Source organism: Ceratotherium simum, chromosome 5 (assembly GCF_057802395.1).
Source record: "Ceratotherium simum simum isolate JZ-2026a chromosome 5, ASM5780239v1, whole genome shotgun sequence".
NCBI lineage: Eukaryota > Metazoa > Chordata > Mammalia > Perissodactyla > Rhinocerotidae > Ceratotherium > Ceratotherium simum.
In genome coordinates this window covers 19,499,843-19,520,589 of record NC_141904.1, presented here as the reverse complement: position 1 = coordinate 19,520,589, position 20,747 = coordinate 19,499,843, and the positions used below count along the sequence as shown (strand labels likewise).

Genomic DNA, 20,747 nt, shown 5'->3' with positions numbered 1-20,747 from the left:
GTGGTTAATGACACTGCCGGGTTTAAATCTCAGCTCCACTCCTCCTGGCTGTGTGGATCACAAAAATTACTTAATATTGTTTACTTCAGCTTCTTCATCTCCAAGATGAGTTTCATTTCCAAACCTACAGCATTGGATTTTCCTGAGGTTTAATAAAAGCGCTTAAAACAGTGCCATTATTTTTCACGTGGAGTCCAAGTCTAAAAATCATTTTTCTATGACTTTAAACTTTTAAAATTGAAATGCAATTGTTATGGTCTGAATGATTGTGTACCCCCCAAATTCATATGTTGAAATCCTAAAGCCCAATGTGACTGTGTTAGGAGGTGGGGCCTCTGGTAGGTGATAAAGTCCTGAGGGCAGAGATTAATGCTCTTGTAAAAGAGACCCCTTATAAAAGAGACCCCTTCCACCATATAAAGATATACCTAGAAGTCCACAGTCTACAGCCTGTAAGAGGACCTTCACCAGAACCCGACTGTGCTAGCAGCCTGATCATGGGCTTCCAGCCTCCAGAACCGTGAGAAATAAACTTCAGTAGTTTATAAGCTACGCCGTCTACGGTATTTTGTTATAGCAGCCCAAATGGACTAAGACAGCAATTTATGTAGAGTGAAGTGCACAGATATTAAGTATACAGTTTGATAAGTTTTGGCAAGTGCACACACTATGTAACACACTATCAAGAGATAAGAGATTTCTATCTCCCTATAGGTTCCCTTAGCCCCTTCCCAATCAATCCCTGCTCCTCCCACCCCCAACACACATACACAAGGAAATCACCATTTTGATTTTATCACCATAGCTTATTTTTGTCTGTCCTAGAATTTCATCTGAATGGAATCATAGGGTATGTGTTCTTCTATATCAGGCTTTTCCCATTTTCTATGAATTTTAATTAAATGTTTCATCTTTTTCTATAACGTCCCTTCCATCTACATTTTATGTGGAACATCTGTCTTGAATACATTTAAAAATCATGAGTAGAGAGGTTTAATTTTAAAAGTCTGAGAGAATGGCTTGTTGTTTTGGAAATGGCCTTGTAATTCCTAGCTACACGACCATGTGAGTTTTGGCAAGTTACTTCAACTCTCTGAACCTCACTTATCACTTTAAACTGACTGTTGTAATATTTACCTCCCTTGAATTTTTATTAGGATAAAATGAAATAATGTATGTAAAGTACCCACCACTTGTGGGGACTAAAAAATTGCCAGTCGCCTACCCTTTTAGGCCAGTAAGTCTCACAGCAGTAACCAACTAGTCATTTTGGCCACTTATGTGACTAATCACATACCCATCAATTACATTGAATATGTGACTATGCATTAATTGCTAAGTATGCTCAAATCCAGGTTGTTCTCTTATATAATTACAACTTTTTATATGTATTTACCCATTTATAATTTACAGAACATTATTTCCATATGTTAGTTCATTTGATCTTCATTGCATCCCTTGTGAAAAATAGCTGATATTCTTTTTATTTTACAGATAAGGAAACCAAGACTCAAAGTGGTTTAGCAACTTGTCCAGAATTATCCAAATAGTTAGTGGACTTTAAAACCAGACCCCTGGCACTAAAGCTTGCACTTTTCATGGAGCAATGCTGTGTTCCCTGGGGTGAAGACAAGAGTGACGCGGGAACCCCAAGTCTTGCTGCCATTACTCTGCACTCGGGAGAGCAACTTGGGGACCCAGGAGCCGGCCAGGCAGGTGTGTGCATTCTCTAGAGCTTTCTCTGTGTCTTCTGCCTTCAGTACAGGTGGTGCTTGGCTGTGAATTGACTTGGTCCAATCTTCCTTTGTTTGTTCATTCATTCATCAACAGGTGTGTGTTATTCTGGCTATTTGTGTGGCTACTATGTGCCAGAAACTATTCTGGGCACTGGAAACTCAGCAATATGCAAAATAGACAAGAGAAAAAATGTCCTTGCTGTAACAGAACTTACATTCTAAATGGAGAAGGTGGACAATATGTAAATGCGCAAACATGTTTGTTTACTTATTTATTTATATAAGTTCTTTGAAGAAAAATAAAATAGGGAGGAGGAACCTGGAGTGCCAGGGTATGGCATTTGTTGTTCTAAACAGGGTGTGGTGGGAAGGCCTTGCTGATAAGGTAAAGGAGGTGGAGAACGAACCCCTCAGATGTGGGGTGGGGTTGGGGGTTGGGGGTGTTCCTGGCAAAGGGAAAAGCAAGTCCAAAAGCTCGAAGGCAGGAGGGTGTTGGTATCTTCTAGGAACAGCCAGAAAGCCAGTGAGCCCAGAGCAGAGTGAGCCAGGGGAAGAGGCGTTAAGAGAGGAGCAATAGGGGACCAGTCATTGTGGGCCTTTTTCGCCGCTTTAAGGATTTTGGCTTTTATTATGAGTGAGATACAAAGCCATTCGAGGATTCTGGGCAGAGGAAGCACGTGATCTGACATATTCCTAAAGGATCATTCTGGCTTCTGGGGTGAGAACAGACCATAGGAAGGTAAGAATGGAAGCAGGGAGACCATTTAGGAGGCTGGTGTGACAATCTACATGCTAGATGATGTAGTGGTGGGGGTTCTGAGAAGTGGTTAGATTCTGGATGTGATTTGAGGCTAGATCCAATAGGATTTGCTAATGGATGGGCTGTGGTTTGTGAAAGTGAGGTCAAGGTGATGTCAGGGGTTTTGTCCCGAGCCAGTGGAAGGAGAGAGTTTCTATCACATAAGATGGAGAAGGCAAGAAGAGGAACAAGTTTAGGGAGGAACGTCAGGAGCCGTTTTTTGGAGAAGTTGCATTTGAAATGCCTGTTAGACATCAAGTGGAGATGTTGGGTAGCAGATGAATATATGAGTCTAGAGTTGAGGGAGAAGGTCTGGGCTGAAGATACAAATTTAGGAGTTGTCAGGAAAGAGGAGAGATTCAAAGCTAGAGGCTAGATGAGTATATCGAGGGTTTGGGAGTGTAGACAGAAAAGAGAAGTTCAGTTAGAGTCTCTATGGAACTGATGAAAATGTGAGTTAAAATGGAAACTGTCTCTCAAGTACTAAAAGGTTATTGGAGAGGTTTTGTCCCTTATTAACATTCAATATTTCCATGACATTTCTTGCTTATTCTTCACTCACTCTTTTCCTTACTAAAGAGGTTATTACTAATTTTACCTTCAGGATGAAAACCAGTCCTGTATTCTGGATCCCTCTCAGATTAACAGGCACTGAAGTTACTATTGGTCTCTTTTTGAAAATGTGCTCCTCTCTTTTCAACTTTGTAGAAATTAAGAGGAAACCAAGTAGGTACAAAAACAAATATATCTTCTGTGGGCTCGAGGGCCATATCAATGTGAGGGACAGAGTTTTAGCTCAAAAAAGGCCCATTTTCCTATAAGAAGTGAGGATAAGAAATGTTCTGTTTCGTTTTAATCTGTGATGTTGAGAACTGACTTCATCTTATAAACAGAAAAACAAAATCCTATTTTGTTGAAATGCAGATGGGCAGAAATAATCCTCCCACTAATCTGGATGTTGTCATGTAATCTTTAGGTTGTTTGAGAAAGGCACTCTGAGAGTAATCTAAAGATGAAATGAGAGATCAAATACCTGGAAAGACTTTGTTCCAGTTATTATGGCTGCCTAACAAATTACCCTAAAACTTAGTGAAATGAAACAGACATTTATTATACTCTTGAATTCTGTGGGTAATGAATTTGGACAGGGCACAGCAGGGATTTCCTGTCCTACTCCACGACGTCTGGGGCATCAAATAGAAGACGTGAAGCTGGGAGCAAGAATCATCTGAAGGCTCACACACTCCACTAGCAGTTGCCACTAGGCGCCACTTGGGGCCACACTTCCTTTCCACATGGGCTTCTCCATGCAGTCTCTCTGCATCGGCTAGGTTGGTCTTATTTGCAGCATGGTGGCTGAGTTCCAGTGGTGGGTGTGGGGAAAGAGAGAGCCAGGTAGACCCTGTCTCCTTTGTCTGACTTAAGCTCAGAAGTCACACAGCATCACTTCTGCCATACTCTGTTGGCAAGGGCAGTCTCCAGCTCACCCAGGCTCAGTGGAAGGAATATAGGTCCTGCCTCTCAGTGGGGGGAGTGTCAACCACATTGTAAGAGAGCATATGGGATGAAATATATAAACTGGTGAATCCATCTTTGGGAAAACACTATCTGCCAAAGATTTAGTGACTATCAGAAGCATAGCTATTAGATTCAAAGAGTTTTTGACTTGAGAAGTAGAGAAAAGAGAAACACTTCTGAGAAGAGATTGGAGATTGTTGTAAGAACTTTCATCGCTAATTTTAGGAAGGTTTTGTTCCTCTTCTTTTTCTTTTGCTTCCTACTTTGCAGCCCATGAAAAAATTTCTTCGGGAAAAGGTCAGTCTGTATCTGTATCTCAGGTTCACAGTCTCATTAGGACAGTATTTGTACAGTTTGCTGGACAACAAGCTTCTCAGAAGGGCAGAGGGAAGTCACATGTGGTGGAGTTCCAAACAATTACTGAAGGCCCTTGGGAGTTTGCAGCATCACCCACAGGAGATAAGAGAGAAGCTTTCTTATGAGGCCATTCCCCTCCCCGGCAAGAGACCAATGAATTCCCTAACCCACCCTGCGCTTAACTTCTACCAATTTCCCTCTAGACATGTACAAATAGAATCAGGCTAAATCATACTCTTTCCCTCTGTAGATTTAGGTCTAGCGGGGAAAGCTCTTCTCTCCCCACATACAAAGTCAGCACCATGGACCCATTTTTAGAAGAGATTGGTGGCTAGGTCCAGGTTAAAGAATAGACTAAAAAGATTCACGACCTTTGGATAAAGGCTGAGAGGGAAATGACTAAAATCCTTAATGTTGTGAAGGTTGAGGGTAAAATGATGCAAGTATGTGGACCAAATTTGGGGAGTCATTTGGGATGATTTCAAATTCCCAAGAAGTGCACATGCTATGGGGTCAAACATCAGGGTGATATTTTCTGGCTTTGCCTGTATACAGTCCAATCGGAGGAAGTTCTAGGCCCCTTATCAGCCCTCTTGTGCAAGGTGACACAAACAGGAGGAAATCTCTTTAAAGAATAAAAAGCGCCTAGGTCATAAAACATTAGAATTGATCTCAAATCTTAATGCAGTTTAAACGGAACAGATTTTTGCAATTTTCGAAGTATCATACAGCTGAGGCTGAACTTGATTGATTTTGGTTCTGTTTTCCTTGGCCTTTGACTATGGAAGCTTAGAATGTAGGACTCTCAAGTTCCTACAAATGTTGGGGTTTGGCTGCATGGGTGCTGCAGAAGCAGAATCATCGGAGGGAATGGTGGGGTCTATGAGAGCACTGTGGGGTCCAGGTTGACTTGGTAAAGGCCAGGAAGTGTTTGGCAGTTGAGGGAAAGTTTTGGAAAGAAAAGATCACCTGGGTGGGTGGGGTTTTGCATTTTGCATTCTGGGAGATAACATGAAATTTGGATAATTCAAAGTCTCAAAAACAATAATAATAATTAATGTAGTAGGGTAAGTCTCTGCTTTATGTGGTAGAGACTTCTAATGCGCCCCCTATCCTGTTCACTTCTCTTCCCGGTCCGTGGGAGGTTACTCTTGTCCATCCATCTTCTGTTTGGATAGGGCCATGTAACTAGTCTGGTCCCTGGGCTGTGGGCAGAAGTGACATGTGAACCAAAGTATTTAATTACTGCTGTAAAACTCTCCAATTCTCTCTTTTCTCTGCTATCAGAACCTGAAATGTTCCAGATGACGGAACCTTCACTAATCTGGGTCCTGGAGCGAGGGCAACATGGGCTAGAGACTAATAGCCACCCCACAACCCCACTAATGCAAAATGGACATGTTGCATGAGCGAGAAATAATTGTGTTAAGCTACTGAGATTTGAGGGTTATTACTTCAGCATAACCTAATCTATCCTGAATGATAAATCAGATGTGCAAATACAGTAATATTATTTTCTATAATTTATTTCATTTTGCTGTCAAGTCTGCATCTTGTTGGAGGCTGACAAGGGGATTTAAATGGGCCAATTAATGGTAATAATCTCATTAAAAAAATTTATATATATGTGTATATATATATATTTTTTTCAAGCTCAAGCTCTGAGGACTTTTCCCAGCCAACACGTGTCTAAGTATAGTGGGTAGCTCACTTGTCCTTTTGGTAGAGGGGAGGAGAGGGATTTATGCTCTGGTCTCTGGATACCCTGCTGACTTCAGCTGCAGAATTTTATGGCTAGGACTTCTGCTGACTCAGTCCTACTGGGTTTTCGTAGGCCCTGCACATTCTCAGATCTCAGGTCTTGGCTAAGTCCCATCCAGTAGCGTTGCCCAGGATGTCTGCCCCCTGGCCCAGCCTCTCCTATAGAGTTACCTTTCCATGGCAGCACCGTGCAAGCTTGATAGTGTTTACCCTCAGCTATTTTTTTTGGTCTCCCCATTGCCTGTAAGCATTTCCGAATCACTTTTTTATTGCATCCTCTCTATCTATCTTAGATTTTTATCCTTTCACTGTCCACTCCCACTGCCTGAGCTAAGGATCAGAGAGACAGGATTGCTGGGCCCTTATAGGACCAAACTCTTCCTCCTACATGCTCCCCTCTCTAGTGTTTTCTTTCCCCTCCAGGTAGGGAATGATATGCCCTTTCTGTCTGGTGGGACCATCTACTGCCTCATGGCTTGGCCTTAAAGGTGAACATGATTTATGGGAGAATAAAACAAAAAATCAGGTTCACGTTTTCAGGATAATTACATTAGCATTTATAAAATACTTACTCCCTGGAAATTCTGCCTACTCACCTGATATTATTGGCATTTGCTGACTCACTTGGTGGAAAGTCCAGCAGCCTCCGGTGTGTGGTGAGGGGTGTGGACAGCCACCGTGTCAACCCTCATTGTTCAGGTTGATGGATTGACCCTGGGAGCTCCTTCCACTCTGTGGAACACTATATAAAAAATATTTGCTTGCAGCAAAATAAACTCGGAGTTTAACATCCAATTCCCATGGAAACCCTATGGGAAAATGCAATCCTTTCTTTTAGGGCTGTCAGCTGCCCTGTTTTCCTAAACACCGTAGCCTAATTTCCTTTACACACAGAGTCATGACTTATTTCAAGACTGGCAAGGATCAAATGAATAAATGCAAAGACTTTAATTTTTGTCACATCTTTGGTCTGTACATTGAAGCTTTGGGTGAATTTTGCCTTATTAAGAGATATTCTCATTTTTGTACAGAGTATCTTGTCTGATTTTACACCTTATTATGGCATGGCCCCATAAATATAATGTCAGTAGATCATTTTAAGCCAAGCCCCAGGGAATCTTGATGCTTTTAAGCCTTGAGAATGGTTTGACCTGGAGACTCTTGGTTCCTCCTTATGAAAAATAGTGATTATTCCCAAGCTTTTTAATTCTTTTTTTAGTTTGCTGCTGAGTATTTTTAGCCATGCATGATCTTGTATTGGTTGAACTCATGATACTATGTCTTTCATCTTCCCACCAAACAATCAAATCATACTTTAGGAATATGCCATCTGTCTTTTTTACTCTCAGCTGCTGCAAGTTTGTGTTAGATAGAGTAGCTGCATTTCTCTCTGGTGGCAGGGACAACACAGAAGAAGCTCTCCTCCCCTCTTTAGTTATACAATGATTCTGGCAACATGTTCATGAGCAGATGTACGGCATTTTTGACAAAAGATGCATTCCTGAAAGTTGCCTTGAAAGTGAATCTCTTTATTTCAAATCCTATGACCTTATTGGTTTGATTGGACTGCTTTTGTGCATTACTTAAAAAATTTGTCAGGTCCACCTCTTACTTGAGCTACTTGTGTGGCAACTAGTTCCTGTAGACTCTAATCTGCTTCATGCAGGGACAATTAGACTGAGACTGCTGTGGGCTCATGCCATGACTATGTACTGTTACCAAACAAAGTGGGTTCACCTCCTGGTGAGTTAAAATCAGACTCTCCACCAGAAGTAGTTGTCACACAAAGTGGAGTTTTTTTGCAGCAAATAGGAGACCATGAGGAATCATTTCCAAAGTTGGGATTCTCCCTGACTGCAGGGGCCTTTTATTTCAGATGGGGAATGAATACTCAAAAGGGAGAGGTGAGTATTCACATGCACAGACTCAGTTGGAAAACATGCTTCCACATATATTGCAGATATGGTAATAAGGCATAAGCTCCTCCCAGAGTGGAGATCTTAGCATTAAAAATAAGGCAAAGTTGGGGGCCAGCCCCAGTGGCCTAGCAGTTAAGTTCAGCGTGCTCCGCTTCAGCAGCCCAGGTTCAGTTCCTGGGCGTGGGCCTACACCGCTCTGTTAGCGGCCATGCTGTGCTTGTGGCCCACATACTAAAAAACAGAGGAAGATTGGCATGGATGTTAGCCCAGGGTGAGTCTTCCTCAGCAAAAAAAAAAGAGGCAAAGGTCATCTTTTGGGCACTTTTTGGCCCATCTGCATTGGCATCACCGTTGTGGTGAGGCTCGATCTGGTTTAGGGTTGTTGGTGATTGCATATCTTAACATAACAAAAAGAAGTGAAAAAAAAAAACAATTTGGAGAAACAGTTAAATGCTTCTGAAACCTCCCTTGAGTTCCTCAGGACAACTAGCCGGTGACAGTACCTCTCGTTTCTTGCCCTATGGCTTCTCTGATATCACATCATAGGATACTGCTCTGAACTACAGATATGCAACCCAGAAATTCAGGGGACTATACTCTCACTTGAGCCACCCTTGGCCAATGGGAGAGAGGAGCAGATGGATAAATGCTTCCTCTTTTGTTCCCAGGGAGGACACTTCTGAGATACAATTCGTAGGTCTCCTTGGAAGGTTGTAGTAGATCAGGCACTGGCTGCTCATGGGAATGGCCAGCTCAATAACTCATCCTTGTGTTGGCTTTGCTTTCTTCCTGTTTTGCTTCCCCTGTCCTGTATTTCTTGCTCCCCAGGAATCATATTCCAAAATAACCTACCTGCAAGGAAGTTTTTGCCTCTGGTTCTGCTTTGGTGGGAACGAAGGCTAAGATAATATTCTTATCTATAAAATAGGAGCTAGTGTTTTCTCTTGTTTCTTATCCTTTTTCATTAAAGCCTACCAACAGAGAGTTAAACATATAGAGAAGAAGCGTCTGTGAGTTTGGTGAGTGTGTGGGTGTGGGTGCATGTCTATGTTGGAGTGTGTAACAGCATTCTAAAGCCAGCTGCAATAATTATTGTGCTATCTACATAAAGAGATAGACAAATGGGTTATCCAAAAATCATTTATATTTGATATTAAGATGCACCCACTCCCCCATTTACTGATAGTCAAAACTCACCTTTCCTTTTCTATTCCTGGCTTCAAGTTCCTTGCAACTTGATACTTCTTCTATAACCTAGAGTCGTGTGGTATAATGGTGGGGAAAAGATCTTGGAGAATCTATAAAGCAGATAAACTGACCTGACTTATAAAGGTTAAATTGGAATTATTTGCTGCTTGGGATAATTCACATGTTATTCCCATCTATTAATGTGAATAATTAAGGATTGATTGAGTTGATAATGATGATATAATATGATTTCCCCTTACTTAAAACTGGAAACCTGTCCAATTAGCAGTTCCTAGTGGATACATTGTCAAAATGGCTATCAGGAGAGTGGTCCATATAATTTAGGGGGTCAAAGGGAAGGAGGTTAGAAGCACACTTTCTTAGGTGAAGTGGGCCCCCTCCAAATTCTAGAGCCTCAAGGTCATGGAGGGGGAATCCTGATGACCATTTGCATAATCAATATCTTGTGAAGGAATTTGTTCCCCTGCTGTGTTATTGTGATTTATAACAAATATATATTTGGCCTTCATCCCTTTCCTGGCACAGAGCCCCTAAAACCCTTGGAATTTCCTAAGTGAAGAGAAAGTTGTCTTATGTTATGTTAATGACATGACTTTTGGAAAACCCCTAGGTAACCTAAGGATTGGGGCTGGTTGCCAGGGAAACCAATCTTGTGATTAGAGGGTTGGAACTTTCAGTCTCACTACCACCACCCCCTCCAGGGAGGGGAGAGGGATTGGAGATTGAATTCAATCATCAATGGCCAGTGATTTAATTAAACATGTCTATGTAATGAAGCCTCCATAAAAATCTAAAAGGATGAGGTTTAGAGAGCTTCCAGGTTTTTGAACACATGGAGGTGTTGGGAGAGTGGTGCACCCAGAGGGAGCACGGAAGCTCTGAGCCCCTTCCCACGTACCTCGCCCTATGTCCTTTTTTGTCTGGCTGTTCATCTGTATCCTTTATAACAAACTGGCAAACGTAAGTAAATGTTTCTGAGTTCTATGAGCTGATCTATCAAATTACTTGAACCAGAGGAGTGGGTCGCAGGAACCTCTGATCTATAGCCAGTGGGTCAGAAGTACAGGTGACAACCTGGGCTTTCGATTGGCTTCTGAAGTGGCAGGAGGAGGTGCAGTTTTATGGGACTGAGCCCTTAACCTTTGGGATCTGACGCTATCTCCAGGTAGATAGTGTCAGAATTGAGTTAAATTGTAGGACACCTAGTCACCATCTGCTGAGAACTGGAGAATTGCTTGGTGTTAGTGGAAAAAACACACATTGGACCTGCCCAGGAAAATAGAATCCTATCAAAATCCCAAAGGAATAGCCATGCTATTAGAGAGCTTTGGAGGAAAGGATCCCTAAAATTTTGCCATCTACTGGGGATGCTGAAATTGGGATTCTAGTCACTTGGTAGCATGCTTCAAATGATTTTTATCCTATTATTGCTCCTTTCTGAGTAACCAGCGGATACCCTGTGGATTCTGGTATCCTTTTGCCAGGACAAGCAAAAATTAGAGAAAATCTGGAATCGCCCGTTTTCTTGTGGTTGCATTACATAGGTAGTCATCATGGAATCGCTTCAATCTTCTGCTGTTCAACTTTGATCATTTTATTTCCTTTGATGAATCATAAGCAACCATGATTGCACATATGTTCCCTTTTGAGTTCTTTCAATAATATACAAGTTGGATAAAGAATTTTAGGGCCGGCCCCGTGGCTTAGCGGTTAAGTGCGTGCGCTTCGCTGTCGGCAGCCCGGGTTCGGATCCCGGGTGCGCACCGAGGCACCGCTCCTCCAGCCATGCTGAGGCCGCGTCCCACATACAGCAACTAGAAGGATGTGCAGCTATGACAGACAACTATGTACTGGGGCTTTGGGGGAAAAATAAATAAATAAAAAAATCTTTAAAAAAAAAAAAAGAATTTTATAATCAATTTTACAAGTTGATTGTATTAATTAGGACTATTTTGGTTGCAAATGACAGAAAGTCAAATAAGAGTAGTTGAAGCAAGGATGCTGTGGTGTCTCACAGATCTCAAGGGCAGGAGTGGGGCTGGGATACCAATCTCAGGCGGGCCTCTCTCTTCACCTTTTGCCTATTCATGTCTTTATTTTTCTCCTTCATTTCTCTCTTCCTGGCTAGCTCTGCTCACATGGGAAGAAAACACGGCTGTTGAAAGGACCTACCTGAGATTTTCATTTATAGTCTTAGTCACCTGGAAAGAGATGGACTCTCCTCATTTTCAGTTACCAAATCCCTGGCAAAGAGCTCTGAGTGGCCCAGCTTGGATTGAATGCTCACTCTGGAACCAATCTGCTGGACATGACAGGTTCCGGGAGGTGATTGGCCCAGATATCTTCCCCTGGACCAACTAACTGTGGCCAGGGCACATTTTGTACAAGATGATTGGTCCAGAGGTTACCATGTTGATAGAGTAGGGAAGAAGATGAGGAAGAGGCTATTTCCAGAAGAAAGCAGTGGACGGGTAGAAGTGGCTTTATGTAGTTAGAGCAATAATTGTTCATTACAATGATCTGAAGGAATTTGACCCCTTATAGTCAATAAGGTAAATTTCACTTAAAATAGCAAATCTCTTTGGAGCTTTGAATATTAAATAGTTCCTTTAGAAAAATAGTGGTGTTTTTAAAATATATAGTTCCAGATTATGACATGGATGAAGATGATGTAACAATTCAGTATAAATATCTAGTGTTATTAAAAACATGCAAATATTGGAATGTTGATGGAATATTGGAATGTGATGAAAATGATTATATCTAATCCTTACAATTTGGCTTAATTCTCCCAGCTACTGAAATGCTCCTTCAATTAAATGTGTGTTTAGTTTTATTTGTTGTTATTAATTGTGCAATTGTGCAAATAATAAGTGATTAAGCAGTCTAGCTCTGGAGATATTTTGCTCGGTGTGGTATTTTTCTTTGCCACTTACTAGCTGTATGGACTTAGAAAAATTACTTAATCTCCCTATGCCTCAATTTACTTATCTGTAAAGTGGGGATAATAATTGTGGCCTTTTCACAGGTTATGAGTATAAAATTAGTTAATATATGCAAAGTGCTTAGAACAGTTCCTGACATGTAGTCAACATTCAATAAAACGTTAGCTATTATTACTAGAATACTCTTTGGGCATTATTACCTTCTTCAAGATTATAAATCTTCAAGCTGCGCCTCGCCCCAGGACAGAAGAGAGACTTAGCTATGCTGTCCACCCAGCCAAAAGAGATGTGAAACGAAGACAGTTTGAAGAACATGTAAAAGAACATCATCTCAGAAGTCAGCCTCAAATCTCTCAGAAATGTGGACACACTAAGCATAAAATATCTGACCATAGGGTGGAAAGGAAGGCATCAAAGAGTCAAGAAGTCTGTCGTTACAGCCACCAGCCGTCCAAAGTAGAAATTTCAGCTCAGGTGCCAAGGTATACCTGTACACATCTCATCCAGGACAGTCAGATCTGACCACACCAAATTCACCACCCACCCGTGATCTAGGACTTCAGCCGCATGCCGCGATAAGTGACCACAAAATTCTGAGTGAACACAAAAGCCTGCTGGAAGTTCAGCAACTCTGGAAAGAACTGAGCAGTTGTATCCATAAAATTGAAGAAGTTACTAAAAAAGATCGAGTGGAAGAAACTTTAGATCCAGATGAAGAACAGCGAATCCATGTCAGGAGGCAGGAGCAAGCGGTTCGTTCTGCCCAAACGCTCTACGTCTTCCAGCGGCAGGTTAAAGAAATCCAGGAAGAATTGGATAAATTGAGTCCACATAAAATTAAACACAGTAGGAAGTCATGGGCAATGTCCAGGCTGGCAGCTGCGCATCGAGGAGCCATTCATGCCTTACAGATGTTTGTTACTCAGTTTACTGACCGAGGGGAGCACCCAGTTCCTGCCCAGTGTAGGGAACTGGGCAGTCTTATTCGCCAGCTTTCCCTCTGTTCTGCCAAGCTGGATGCCGATTCTTCTGTCCCTGATGTGGTTATAGATATCCTACGACAAATTGAGGCTTTGGAATCCCTCCTGGAAAAGAAACTGTCACCAAAAAAGGTGAAGAAATGTTTCACTGACATTCGGAGCAGATTTCCTGTTGGTAGCCAAAGGGCCTTGGAGAGATGGCAAAGTACATCACCAAAGAGTGAGAGGAGACCCTTAGTTGCAAAGGAGATAATTCCACAGGAAACAAAACAACCTTCAATGGCAAAGAAGCTTCTTGCTGATAAGTATCAACCTGATAGAGAGCTTCCAGTGACCCAGAGGTTGGAGAATGAGCTTGATGTGTTAGTTGCGGATATACTTCCGGAAGAAGCTCCATCTATTCTAGACCAAAATGCAAGCTTCAAAGAAGAGGCATTAGCCCCGGCAAAAACAACAGCAGTCAAAAAGAAGCCTGTGACTGAGGATGTGCCTTCTAGGAAGAAGGATACTCTGGTGCCGACAAGACTACAGCAAGGGCTCCACAAAACTGAAAAAAATAGATCAACCCAATCTCACAGCAAAAGCAGGTTGCAACGGACAACAGTCTCATCGAGATTAAAAATGAACCAACAGCCTGTGAAAGACCATAGGGCTCTTTGGATACCTCTGAACCCCACCTCCCCACCGGCATCTCCCAAATGTGCTGCATGGCTAAAGGTGAAATCGAGCCCCAAAGGTGCTGCAAAAGAATAGTCTCTCCAGCAAGAAGATACTCAAGAGGAAAGTCAATTCAGAGGTGCTGTTGAGCATGAAGCAGCTAGACTCGCTTGGCTTGATGCTGAAACTTCCAACAGATTAAAGGAACTAGAAGAATTAAAAGCCAAAGAAATGGACAAAATGCAAAAACAGAGGCTCGATTGGCTTGATGCTGAAACTTCCAGAAAAACAAAGGAATTGAATGAACTCAAAACTGAAGAAATGGATAGACTTCAAAAATTGAGTGTTTCTGCCACCCGGTTAGCAGACAAGGTAGAGAAGGCAGTTCTGGAGCATTTGAAGCCTCTCCTGGTCAAGGCCCAGAGAGTCAATTCTTCTCTGGAAGCAGGTAGTCCATTGACGGATCGGCCATCAGTAAACACAGCGATAGCCCAGCCTGCAGAGGAGGCTACAGCTGTTGATTCTGAATCCAACAACATTCGTCAGCTGGATGATTTTTTGGAAGATACCGCTCATGAGCTCTGGACTATGACTCACTCTAAGATCTTGGAGTCTGAAGCCTTAGACACCTTGGGGGACAGCAAGGACAGCCCATATCTGGAGACCATGATGCTCCGAATGGAGGAAACGGAAAAATACCAGGAGACAGTTTGCCAAAGATATAAAATTGTATATGCTGATCCTCATCTTTGGCTGCAGGAAGAAAAAAATGACCAAAAAATCCCAGCAGTAAGTGAAAGGCCTCTTTCTCCTCATCCAATCAGGATCACAAAGACAGCGGCTCACAAAGCCCCAGACGTGAACATCGTGTTGGAAAGGCCCTGGAATGCCAACTCCCTGGATGAAAGTGTGGGAACAGAGGAGAAATCGGAGAAAAAAAGGCTCCCCTTCTCTCCCTTTCAGAAGATTCTCAACAGAAAGAGGGTCGAGCTGCCCTCTTTGTCCCCCCCAGGATGCGGCACAGCACTGGGGACTACTGCAGCCGCTTTGAGCAGTACCTCCGGATGATATCTCATGAGGCCGTGGGCTCCTTCAACCCATGGCTGCTTGCTGAAAGCTTTTCAGAAGAGCTGGTAGATGAAGCTCTGGGGGACGTGGCTGCTGAACTTCAGGATGTGTGTGAAGATTATGCAGAAGCTGTGTTCACCTCAGAATTCTTAGAGGCTGCTACACAAAGGCTTTCCACGGCGAGGGCCCTCCTGTCACACTGGAGAAGGGGCGGCACTACCTTTGTTTCAGCCCGCAGGACATCTTGATCCTCTGCTGTCCATCCAGGCCCAGAAGGTGCTGCCTCTTCCTTTCTTCACTGCAAGGAAGGAAATGCCAGTAACGTCATCCTCACTTTGCATTTTCTCATTGTCATAGCATATACATAGGACTGGGTTGCAGATTCATGTAGAGCACAGAGGTTGGTTATGCTGCCAAACCTTTGCTCTGTTGCGGCTTATTAAAAATAGGAACCCACTCGTTATCAGTGCAAACAATAAACACATGTTTCTCTAATGCTCAATTCCTAGGTGGTTTTCATATTTTTAGTCCCTCAAAGTCTTTTACTGCTGTGGGTTGACATATTCTGATGTATAAAACTTTCTCTGAATTTTGAGGAAGTTTGAGGACACCAGGAGAGGGCCAGGCTTTCTCTGGTGACTTATTGAAGGTACAGAGCTCACTTCCATCTCTGGTGAGGTTAGAAGTTTCTATGTTTCCATACCACAAAGGAACCTTGTGTGGGAGGAGAGAACAGATTTGGATGGCGTGAAGACCTCTGGGTCTCCCCAGAGAAAGGAAGAAATTTAAGAACCGTAATAGCTTGGTCCTCAAATGTCTTATAAGTCATATTTTCTCAAGAGAAAAGCCTCTGTGTTTTCAGAAACTCTGAATTCGGAAGAAGAGAAGGAATGTGCGTAAAAAGAAGGCCACTGCTTGGAAAAAATTTCCCTCAATTTTTTGCTGGAGGCTTGGTGAAGGAAATGTGAAGAACCAAGTGACATGTGACATACCCCACGGAATAATGTGAATCTTTTTATAACACAGTGTTGTCATCTGGGATTTTTCTCTGAAGTATAAGTATTTCAGGTGATCATTTAAGCTGCTTGATCACACTTATTTGTGCAAAATTGATTTTTGTTTAATGGTAATGTTTTCCTGCTTAAATTTATATAACCTCAGAATTAGAAAGACCTCAAGGGAAATGAAAGGTCTTTAATTTGAGGAGCTGCATGTGTACTCTTAAACCGATAGGAGCGTCTGTTGTTGGTGGCTTCAAGTAATTTCTGGGGCAATTTTAAAGTAAAAAAAAAAAAAGATTATAAATCTTCAAGATACAAATGGACTTCCTTTCAAACCTTTTTGAATTTCTTTGAAATGATCATTTAAGATGGGCTCTTGGCTAACACTTTGTGAGCTCTATCTCACAGAAAAACACAAAGTAGAGCTTACTGGTCATACTTTGAGGACCTGAGACCTATTCTGCCCTACATATCCATTAAGATTTTTGACAAATGTTCCATTTCATAGATGTCCCAGTACCCTCTCCTTCTGGCAACACGGTAGGATTTTATTTTCCACCTACTGGAAGTTAAGTGTGGCCATGTGACTTGTTTGGCAAAGATCTGTAATCTTTCTGGGTAGAAACTTTAAGAGTCAGGGTATGTTTTGCAGCATCCTCTTCTCCTTCACCATGACAACTGGCAACTTCTAAGATGAGGGCTTCTCCATTAGCCTGAATCCCTGATTGACAGCTCACAATGGATATGTAGTATGAATAATAAAGAAATTTCTGTTTTAAACCCAACTGAGATTTTGCTATTTTTGATTCCAGGGGAACTGAAATCCTTCAACTAAGGCTTCTGAAAAGGAAGGTATCTTCAGGCATGAGGTCTGGCTGGGCTGGTTCTTCTTTGGCTATATTTCATTCAGGAATGAACATCTGCATAATTAGGATATCAATTTCAAAGAACATCTCATTACTATGAACAAATGGTTTAATGCAGGACAAAAACACCCACATTTTGTGCAATGATGCCATTATTATTTAAAATTCTGGCATCACTTGAAAATTTACTTTAAAGTAATAAATTCCTAACCCAGTCTTAGAAAAGCAGAGCTCATTTTAAGGCTGCCAGCTCTGTTTGCTTGGTAAGACCCTTACACCTATCATTCCAACACTTCCAAATACTGGTATTTATAAACTATCTTTCATTGTTCTGTTTAGTTTTAACTATCCCTTTTATCTATGTCTTTCTTTTTTTGCTCTAATTTGTGAGAGACCTGATTTTCTTTATCTAGAAAATGTTTCAAATTACATCATTTAGTATTTTTTATACATCTTAAACTTAAGAAGCACAGTTTATTTGGTGCTTTAAAATAGCATTTCTTATCATTCCTGGTCTAGGAATGAGTGTGCAGTTGGGTTAAGGACCAGACTCAAACTTGTGGAGATTTGGTTTCACTGAGGCCAGAGTTTTACTGTACCATTTCCTCTGCATCCAACTGACCAACAAAGTCTTTTTAATGTTTTTCCTCAGAAATGTCTCTTGAATCCACTCACCCTTTTGCACCCCTCGGACAGTGCCATAGTTCAGGTTTTCCTCATCTCTTGCTCATAAATTTCAAGCTTCCCAGCTGGTCTTCCTGGCACTCTTCTCTCATGTACCATCAGAATTACCATTCTAGAAACTAGATCCTAGAAGCTCATTATCTGCCCAGGGGATAAAATGAGCGCTTTAGCGTTTAGAGTCCCTCTTCCATTGTTTTTTTTTTTTTTTCCCTACCTCCCGTACTCCAGTACTCACAATTCTCCAAAGACACATTTTACTGTTCACTGAAAATGTCACAGCTTTCCATGCCCTGAGGCTCTGACCATGTTGATTTCCCTGATCTAAAATGACATTCTCTTCTCCCCTGTATTGGTTTCCTAGGGCTGCCATAACAGAATACCACAGACTGGGGGAGCTTAAACAACAGAAATTTATTTTCTCCCAGTTGTAGAGGCTAGAAGTCCAAGATCAAGGTGTTGGCAGGGTTGGTTTCCTCTGAGACCTCTCTCCTTGCCTGGCAGATGGCCACCTTCCCGTTGTTTTGTCCTCACATGGTTGGCCCTCTCGGTGCATGACCCTGGTGTCTCCTTTTATGTCCAAATCTCCTCTTCTTATAAGGAAGCCAGTCTAATTGGTTTATGGCCTGCTCTAATGGCTTCTTTTTAACTTAACCACCTCTTGAATGGCCCTATCTCAAATATAGTCACATTTTGAGTTACTAGGGGTTAGAGCTTCAACATACGAATTTTGGGGGCAGATACAATTTAGCCCATAACATACCATATTCTCCAACTATTTCTCGTTCAAGACCTAATTTTCCGGAAAGCTTTCCCTGGCTCTTCTAGTTATTAACTTCTTGATGCTCCCATAGCACGTGGTACTTACCTCAGTTATCACACTTATCTGTACAGTATTGTAATAATTCAAGTTATAGGTTGTCAAACTTGATCTTAAAAGGATAGGTGTAAATATTTTAGGCTTTGCAGGCCAAACAGTCTCTGTCACAACTACTAACTCTGCCATTGTAGTAAAGGGAGTTCAGAGAGTTCTTTATGTGCCCACATGCCAGTCTATGGGGGCATCACAAGCCCCCAGTATGAGAATTTTTCTTTCAATTTTACTCTGAGTTTCAGGTTGCTGAACTATAAAAGAACATCTTCTTTTGCTATGTATTCATTCATTTCTCCTAAAAATCTAGTGCGGCTTGCAGAGCACCAGCACAAATGCATTTTACCCCCAGGTGCCTTTTGGCCTCCTATGTCGTGGTCTGAGTAACTGCACTAGCTGTGGGATCCAGAGCAGGTCACTTAATTTCCTTGGAAGCAAATTCCTAATTTTTAAAACAAACAGTTGGATAGAAAGTATTTTCAATGGAGGAGCAGATGGCATTGAGGCAGGATAGTTCTTCCACGTGCGAGACTGTCCTGCACGTTGCAGGATGTTTAAAATCTCTGGACTCTGACCAGTGGCACCCCCTCGTCTTTATGACAACCCAAAATATCCCCAAATATTTCCAAACAATCTGACTTTTGAACACTCTGCATAATCTCTAACATCTCTTCCAATTCTAGAATTCTATGACTCCTAATTTTTTTGACAGTTAAATATATGGTAAATCCCTCTTTATCTGAAATCTAAACTAATCAGAATGCTCAGATAACCAGTTTTGGTTTTGTCTATGTTGGGGGAGTGGATATTGTGTATTCTGACTTTATTTTTATATTTTGAGAGAAGACAAATGATAGGTGAATAACTGGTGTTGTGTTAATTCTGAAATGTTGCATGCTGGGCACATCATTGGGTTACCTCAGATTTAACCCAATCTCTGGCCCTTCTCTAACTTCCAGAAAGGTAGCCACATGTGGCAATTTAAATTTAAATTCAAATTAATTCAAATTAAGTAAAATTTCAAATTCAGTAACACATGTGGCTGCGTTTGTGGCTAGTGGCTACCACATTAGACAGCGCAGATATAGGACACCTTCAACACAGAAACTTCTAACTGTCCTGGTCTGAGCAGTCATAGCTGATTCAACCTATGTCATGCAACATTTTATTTTATTCTTTTTATTTTTAATAGTGAGAATGTCATTATATTCTAATTATTTAGCAATCCAGACATGAAAACGTTTCCCCTACCCATTTAGGAAGCTGAAAGTTCACTGTAGTCAGAGAAACATGCCTTTGGCAATTAAGATACTTTAAATTTTTATGTGGAGGATCACAATCTAGAAGTGGCAGCCCAGATTTTAATATATGGAGGCCTAGGAAGACTTACTTCTCTGTTTCCAGCAGCCTTGCAAACACAGGTATTTCCACAGTCATCTCTTCCTTCTTATACATGTTTAGAGTCATTAAAGACCAGAAAAGTCACTCCGATTTGGCACAAGTCTTTTGATTGCGTGAGTTCACTTGCTGAAGAAGGCTTGCTCGCTGCCTGATGTCAAGATTAAAGAGTTTATGTCTGGAGGGGTGTCTGTCTCTTGTTTTTCCCTCCTGGAACCTCAGATGCCTGGATCCTGTCCCAGAAGGCAGGAGTAGGGCTTGAAACTGCAGAGCGGATGAGGCAAGTGTAAGATCACAGGTAGGTGGATGAGTGCCCCGTGACCACATGTGCTATGTTTTAATTAGGAGAGCTTTTCTTATCTCCATGACTGCATTTTAATTGCCCACTGGGCGGTCTCAATTCCTAGATGAAGGATCACAGAGTTCCTCAGAGGCCCAAGAATGATTTATTGCTGCTTATCCAAAGGTTTCAGATGGTTTTCTGTTGCTGCAGCTTTAACTCAATTCACAGGTACGGGTAAGAGGCCTGCAGTGAGAGGCCAGTCCGATTGTCAGGAACTTGAACCAACCTCTAACTGTGAGAATCCACTCCTCTTCAGATGGCCCTTTGAATGGGGAAATAATCTCGGCTATTTGTGTGATAATCATAGCTGGCACTGATGGAATGCTGCACTGTACCAGGCAGTGAGCTAAGATTTCTACATATATATTTCTCTTATTCCTCTCGACTGGAGGAAGAGGGTTCTATTATTAGCCCTGGCCTCAGAGATCTTAAGTAATCTACTGAAGGCCACACAGCTAGGACTGTGTAGAGCTGAGACTCGAACCCAGGCAGTCTGACTCCAGAGTACAGTACATGTATGTGTGTACACACACACACACACACACACACACACACACAATTCTAGTAAATACTTGATGTGCTTTTCTACTCCATCTTAACAAGTCTATGAGGTATAAAAGGGCCCAAAATAAAGCCAA

The 20,747-nt window shown here is 41.8% G+C and overlaps 1 pseudogene; it reads left to right on the top strand.

The window, feature by feature from the left end:
• Nucleotides 1-15,197, top strand: part of LOC101393852 (protein moonraker pseudogene) — a 64,739-nt pseudogene extending 49,542 nt beyond the window's left edge.
• The last annotated feature ends 5,550 nt before the right edge of the window (nt 15,198-20,747 follow it).